We start from the raw sequence: 8,526 nt of genomic DNA on the forward strand, positions 1-8,526 counted from the left end.
TAAAGGTGCAGGTGTGGTGTAGAAAGGATAATGTTGTTTTGCCAGGTCTGTAGGTCACATGAAGCCACTTAGCAGATATCGTAATCAATGCGCTACAGCAAGCAAGCTTGAATAATTAAGTAATTATGTATACCACATGAAGTATGCCACATCCAAAAACATTTGATGCACCCAGCAAAATAACATCAGACGCATGTCAGCTGTTGACAACTGTCCCCGATGGTGAGTTGGGGGTCCAATTTATCTGATTTTGCCTTACCCCTTTGCCAGTGCAGTCTGCAAGATGGGTCTTTTTGAGCTTTTAGTTTAGTGGCATTGAATCAACCAGGAGTCGCACTTGGTGGCCTAGCTGAGACACGAGCCTGCAGCCAGGCAGCAAGGCAGGCAACGCACGAGCTCCATCAAAACAAGTTGTGCTGACTTCAGTAACGAAGCTGACGAATCGTCTTTAAATGAGCACCGAGGCTGACTGGAGGGGAAGATCGACAAAGATATGTCAAAATGTATGTAAGTGGTTTATCATGTTAAAATGTGTCGTACTTAAACTGAACCCAAATAATCTTCTCACAGTTTCTATATTGACCCAAACTGAGGGTATGACCAAGAGTGCATTATACTTGTAAATGATTCAGCCTGTGCATCGTAGGCTGACCCAGACATCACGACTGCACATCTTGTCACTCGCTTACACACCTCAAAGAGCTGTTTAATAAAGGCTATGATGGTGGATAGTTGCTTTTCATAAAACCTCTCCACTAAACTTGAATGAGTCTGATAATATTCCCTTAAGAAAAAGCAAGGCCCAAATGCGATCTTCTTGCAGTCGTCAAGGCCGTGGAAGGAGTAGAAGTACTCACATATGATGAGTGGGGGCATGGGGTGGGATACGGATCTACCTTCCTTAAAAAGCTTTGAAATAAATCTGTGGCTCTGTTTGACTTTTTGATGAGAAATCGTTGTACAATAGAGGGGCTCTGAAAGTAAAGCCACTTAGGAGGCAGTTGAGCAGCTTTTAGGAACTATTTATAATCATGAATTGCAGACTATCCAGCGTCTCTTGGGCATATGTGCTGTGTCCTACAAATCTAATAGCGGTATAACTGCTGAATTTGAGAGGGGAACCAATAAGTAACATCAGTTGGTGTGCTGTTTGGATAGAAAACCAAACATGTCTATTTTTGCATGGAAACACCGTGACTGTGTGTTTCCCTAGCCTCTGTTTCAGCAACCTAAAGTAAAGCACATTATCTGTGTCACTACAAATGCAGTTGCTTCTTTTTGGCTTTGCAGGGCAGTAGAGTATACAGCTGAGAGAGAGAGAGAGAGAGCAAGAGAGAGGGAGGGGGAAGAGATTGAGAAGGGAGAGCCAGAGAGAGAGGGAGGGGGCAGCAGAGGGGAGGGAGAGGCTGATTGGAGGAGAGATTGAACGTCTGTGTGTGAAGGCATGACCATATCAATACAATTTAAATGTAATCACTTTCACTCGTTCACACAGTATACAGTGGTCGCATCTTAAAGAAGAAGAAAAAAGAAAGGGGGGATGCTGCTCACCGTTCCCCTTGCCTCGGTGCCCCTTAAAATGCAGCCCCGCTAATATGCTGTACATTACTGAGAAGACTGAAGATTAGCATATGACATGACAGATTACATTAAATCATGTCTGCGCGGTACTTTATGACATTAGCCTCTTAGCCCAGGCATACAGATGCATGCAAATGCTCCTCCAAACCCTCTTATTTAAATCTGCCGCATGACATGGCACCTTTGATATGATTATTAGTCATCTAAGCGACTTGACTTCACCCTCGTCAGATAGGAGGTGTCAGCGAAGGTGAGAAATGATCGCCTCTTTGAACGTGGACCTTGACAGGCTGTGGTGAAACGCCGAGTAGCAGGCGGCGCTAACAGCTAGCCAGCTTTACAGTGCTGCCGAACAAGTGATTCGCACGCGTGGGCGTGAACGTTATCACGATTTCTTTCTGAAATCGTCTAAGCCATCCCATTTCGGTGAGAAGTAAACTCTTGATTTTTAATGGAATTACAACCGTGGAAGAGTGTCTGTTACCAAAAGTATAGAATTGCTGAGGACGTGGTTGCTCCTTCCACGCCGTCCAGCTCGTTACTAGTGGAAGTCAGTATGTCTTTCTCGCCCGTGGCCGGGGCCCAGATGGCTCCCCGGTCTGCACTGTAAAAATGAGTCGCCATAATCACAGCTAAGCTGCCATTTAACACATGCCTTGAGATTCTTTACAAAACAAATCTAACAATACAGTAATACATAAATCAAGCTATCTGTTTTGTTTTGGGGTTTTTCTTCTTTTTTCGGGTCCCTGGACCGATGCTTACAATCATCCAGTCTGAAAGAATTCAGCGATCCTGAAAATTTCCGTCTCATCCCAAATCGTCAGTCATCAACCATTCGCACATAGCGATAGCCACATTCTCCTGCTCTTTTGGGAGGTAGGGATTGTAGATACTTCTCTCCAATTATTCCCAGTGTCATCGGAGAAGCCCCCAACACCACTTGAGTGTCTTGTCTATGCTCCGTGGTCTTTAATCTTAATTATAAAGCTATCATTACAGCGTGAACCCTGGGCTGCCAACAGTGGAGCCCTGGGCTCATCTGCTTGGAATCAATCAAACCAAGTTCTGCACTGGAGGACTTTTTTTCTTCTCTTTTTTCAATCAGTTCATTTTGATTCTCCCTTTTTTCTCATTTTCATAACTATGCTTTTCCCTCTGTAAGCTTTATATAGTTGATTCTCAACATTCAAACTGTGCTGCGACCTTGAGCGTCAGACCTCAGCTTCGAAACTTTGCACAAAATGGTGGTTATTGTTGTCCTGAAGTAGCGAATAGGTCTTCAGTAAATGATAAGTTCAGACTGTTGGTTAATAAAGGATTGCTACCGAAGGGAGGGGAGCACATCTGTAATATGCACTGTCTGCATCTGGAACAAAGCAACAAAAAAAAAGGCCTACCTTGTGGTGCTTTATATAGTTGCTTCTCAACATTCAAATTGTGTTGCAAAACTTGAACATCTGACCTTGGAAATGGCACAAAGTGAATGTAACTGTTCTCTGGATGTAGCAAGTACAGCTTGAGTATCCATACATCCATCCATTATCCAAGCTGCTTATCCCAATCGAGGTCACAGGAAGCTGGAGTCTATCCCAGCAGTCACTGGGTGGCAAGCGGGGAGACACCCTGGACAGGCCATCAGGCCATCACAGGGCACACACATTCACACCTAGGGACAATTTAATATGGCTGATTCACCTGACCTACATGTCTTTGGACTGTGGGAGGAAACCAGAGCACCTGGAGGAAACTCGTGCAGACACGGGGAGAACATGCAAACTCCACACACAGGACGACCCCCAAGGTTGGACTACCCCGGGGCTCGAACCCAGAACCTTCTTGCTGTGAGGCAATCACGCTAACCACTGTGCCACCGTACAGCTTGAGTAAATGATAAGAAATATTAGAAATTGCAAGAAATTAATGTTTTGGTGAAAAGGCAGAACTGTGCTGTGTGTTAATAGAGGCTTGTCCGTTCAGGGAGACAAGAGAACAACAAAACAAATCTGCAGCAGTTTATTAGCACTGAGAGGGTGTTAGATGTGCAATATGCATGTTTGCAAAACTTTCAATTGGGCAGAATTGAGCAGATGAATTTTGTACATCTGCCAAACGTCCAGACTCATATGGAAAATGTTTAAGGTTTTGCTGGTAAATCCAGGCAACGTAACAGGATGGCGGGGAGCAAGTTGGTAGCAGCTAATGAAGAATACTCCCCATCTCAAAAGCAGCTGACATCTTAAAGCTGTGTCAAACCAAATGCCATGATCAAAGGCCCTCAGTTCTCTATTGAAAGAGAGAGAGAGAGAGTGTGTGTGTGTGTGTGTGTGTGTGTGTGTGTGTGTGTGTGTGTGTGTGTGTGTGTGTGTGTGTGTTTTGAAATGGGGCGTGATGGCCGCCTCTCCACTAGGCGGTTTGCTTTATCCTGAAGGCAGATTTATGGAAGATTGTTATGTACCAATTAATTAGGGGCTTTTTAAAGTGTGCTCAGACCCAACTGTAAATTATTTACAGAGGCAGATAATGATGTATGCATGATGCTGCATCATCACTAATAATCCTCCTCTAGTCTGAAGTCGAGATTCCGTCATAAAATACAAAACTGAACTTAACAATTACAAAGGTGACAGAGTATCAAATGAAATCCAGCACAAAGACAACCTGTAGGTCGTCTGAGTCTCAGTGACAGAGATTTGAGAAAATCTTATTTTCAAAGGGAAATGCAGGTGTGCTATCGCTTTCCCCTGCCCATGTCTCATACTCGTATTACAATGTGAATAAAACCTGACAAGTGGGTATAAGACACAGGAGATTATGTTGAGTTCAAAGGTCACTTCTTTTTTTTCAGCATGCAAACCCTACAGAAATACCTTTTATTGCTGTCTGGTCGTATCCAAAAGCCTTGGTTTAATGCGATAGAGTGAAGGTCCTCATTCGTTTTAAAATATGCAAAGAAGCACATGCTAACATTAACCACTGCCTACATTATTTATCCTCCTGAAAAGTGTTTTATCAGCACTAGGCCTGCTTTACTTTTTAATATTCAAATTTGAGTGTAACTGAAATATCTAGCAGTGGGGTGCAAGAAAGGTGGGCCTCTTTACATTTGAGTTCAGCAGCAAGTTCGATATTTAGGTATCCTTCGGTTAGAAATAAGGGCATGTTGCAGACTCTGCAGGGCATCTTTTTACAAGTGTGAGTGCAGAAGGCCTGGCTACACACAATAATCAATATGTTTTTTCCATCCATTATTTCTTTACATATCTATATGAACCACCTTCATACCAGGAACTGCTGGACAGCGAAAAACATGCCTGATCCAATCAGTTTCCTTGCAAAATCCAATTGCAAAGACCAAGGCCATCATTTTGATGGTTTTGGATTTTCAAGGTTTAATAACTTTGTGGGGAAAAAAATGATACAGACCTGCCGCTCCCTGAATGCTCCTAAAATAGCATACATTTACATTAAAATAAGTTTTAGATCAATTGCAAAAAAAAAAATTATGATAATATCTACCTAAAACGACCATGAGCGGTCAAAAAGACGGCTCGTAAATTGCACGTGTGTCATGTGTGTCATGTCAGTATTTATAATGTGTGTTGGTTGCATCATTTCCTTCGCGAAGTTCATTGCTCTGTCCTAGAAACGCGTTCTCCAGTGTGGAGTAATAGTCTAAACTTGATTTTTGGTTATTGCCAACATGTCTGGTTACAGACGCCGTTTCAGACACACCATGACTACTATCGAGCCGTTGCAGTATTTACAGGCATTGGACAGCGGCGATTTTGAATTGTTTGAAAAATAGTATTAATGTTAAAATGTTAATTTTGGTGTTAGTCATTTATTAACAGACATATGCAATGCATTAAAATCTCAGTTGGGTATTTATCTTGACAGAATATAGAGTTTAAAAACCATCGTTGTAGGTAGGAGTGAAATTGGGGTCATTCTGAAACTGAGGGAAAGTACAAGCTGATGCTGAAGAGACAATAACATGTCTTCAGTGTGCATTTTTGGCATCACAGTAGGCACCAACAGAGACAACGCCACCACACTCACAACTGTGGTTATACTGCAATATGTGCATTCTAAGAATATGCAAAGCTATTATGCACAGCAGGGCTACATAAATACAGTGTAGTGGGTAAGCAATGAGTTTTAATCAGGATAAATCTCAGCATCCCCACCAAACATTGGTGCATACCTATATTTTTCAGGAAGCACCACAATGCCCTTCATGAAGATGCATGTAGAAGGAATGCAGGTTACACTCGAAATCATAAGTTTAATTAATTTACACTTGCAGGATTGTGTTTAATCAATATTTTAGACAAATGTCTTGATGCATGCTCAATAATCCAGGTAAGAAAATCAAAGAAGGTTGAATCAGTTCATCTGGATACAATGTTTATTGACAGATATATTTCATCAACATTGTATCCAGATGAACTGATTCAACCTTCTTTGACAAATGATAGTCCAGTTACCCAATTCTGATGATAATATGTATGAGGATGAACTTGAAAATCTGCTAAAAAGGTGGGGTCATACAAAGGGAGTTGAGAAACAACAGAGCATCTTGTTATGTAGAGACATTTTGCAAAAGCAGCACCATGAGGTCATAAACACACATTTTAAGCTCTTGTAATTCAGTGTGTATTCATTTCTTTCTCACTGCTCCTTGATTCGCTTACTGATGTGGACTTTATTTACACAGCAGGAGGTTTTAGTGGGAGAGGGAGAAGCTTTTACCATGGTTTACATTGGCCATGTATCATTGGTGTTACTAAAAACTAAAGAGCTGTTCCTTGCTTTTTAGCACTCAATCTTTTCCCTTTTCTTTATTCACTAACAACCATCACCAATTTGGTCTGGTATGTGACTGCTAATTCATCCTTTCAATGTATGATATCCTGTCATCTCCTCATTTGTCTCTGAGTGCTTCTAATCTGAGATAATCCCAGTCAAATCCTTTGATTGTGTGTTTGGACCTGATCCATCGCTAAAGAAGCAATTTAATGGGCTTCATGGCACTTGGTATGAAGTCATTTATCTAGTGGAATGGATGTAGATGCTTGTTTTAATAAATGCTCTTCACGAAGGGCAGGAGACTTGCCATTTAATTAGACAAAGCAAAGAAGACCCCACAATACCCCTACAGCACATCTTATACACCTATCAGCCAAAACATTAAAACCACCAGCCCAATATTGTGTAGGTCCCCCTCATGCCGCCATTACAGCTCTGACGCATCGAGGCATGGACTCCACAAAAACTCTGAAGGTGTCCTCTGGTATCTGGCACCAAGATGTTAGCAGTAAATCCTTTAATTCCCGTAAATTGTGAGGTGGAGCCTCCATGGATCAGACTTGTTTTTCCAGCACATCCCACAGATGCTCGACCGGATTGAGATCTGGGGAATTTGGAGGCCAAGACAACACCTTGAACTCTTTATCATGTTCCTCAAACCATTCCTGAACAATGTGTGCAGTGTGGCAGGACGCATTATCCTGCTGAAAGAGGCCACTGCCATCAAGGAATATACCATTGCCATGAAGGGGTGTACTTGGTCTGTAACAATGTTTGGATATGTGGTACATGTCAAATTAACATCCATATGAATGCCAGGACCCACGGTTTCCCAGCAGAACATTGCCCAGAGCACCACACTGCCTCCACTGGCCTGTCTTCTTCCAATAGTGCACTCTGGTGCCATCTCTTCCCAAGGTATATGATGCACATGCACCTGGCCGTCCACATGATGTAAAAGAATAAATCAAACCAAGCCACCTTCTTCCATTACTCCATGGTCCACTTCTGACCCTCACGTGCCCATTGAAGGTGCTTTCGGTGGTGAGCAAGGGTCATCATGGGCACTCTGACCGGCCTGCAGCTATGCAGCCCCATACACAGCAAGCTGCAATGCATTGTGTGTTCTGACACCTGTCTATCATAGCCAGCATTAACTTTTTCAGTAAGTTGAGCTACAGTAGCTCTTCTGTGGGATTGGACCCGAGGGGCTAACCTTTACTCCCCACGTGCATCAATGAGCCTTGGATGCTCTTCTGCAGGATGTAACGTGATAATCAGTGTTATTCACTTCACCTGCCAGTGGTTTTAATGTTTTGGCTGATTGGCATACATCTCTAACTCTCTCTCTGTGTGTGTGTGTGTGTGTGTATATATATATATATATATATATATGAATAAAAAACTTTGTTAAAAGAAACACTCAATGGTAGGGAAAGTGCTCAACAAATGAGCAAAATAATCCAGTGAGTCAAATAAATTCTTTATGAGACAGTACAAGCCTGTTTCATGCCATAAGCAATCATCTGCTGATGATTGCTTGTACTGTCTCACTGTCTCATAAAGAATTTACCTGACTCACTAGATTTATATATATATTCCATCCATCCATTATCTGAACCGCTCATCCTGCTCTCAGGGTCGCGGGGATGCTGTAGCCTATTCCAGCAGTCATTGGGGCAGCAGGCAAGGCGACACCCTGGACAGGCCGCCAAGCCATCACAGGCCGACACACACACACACACACACACACACACACACACACACACACACACACACACACACACACACACACACACACATTCATACCTAGGGACAATTTAGTATGGTCAATTCACCTGACTTACATGTCTTTGGAATGTGGGAGGAAACCGGAGCCCCCGGAGGAAACCCACGCAGACACGGGGAGAACATGCAAACTCCACACAGAGGAGGACCCCGAGATGACCCACCAAGGTTGGACTACCCTGGGGCTCGAACCCAGGACCTTCTTGCTGTGAGGGGACTGTGCTAACCACCCACTGCGCCACCGTGCCTATATATACACTCACCGGCCACTTTATTAGGCACACCTGTCCAACTGCTCATTAACGCAAATTTCTAATCAGCCAATCACATGGCAGCAACTCAATG

This window comes from Lampris incognitus, chromosome 3, assembly GCF_029633865.1.
Source record: "Lampris incognitus isolate fLamInc1 chromosome 3, fLamInc1.hap2, whole genome shotgun sequence".
NCBI classification, from domain to species: Eukaryota; Metazoa; Chordata; class Actinopteri; order Lampriformes; family Lampridae; genus Lampris; species Lampris incognitus.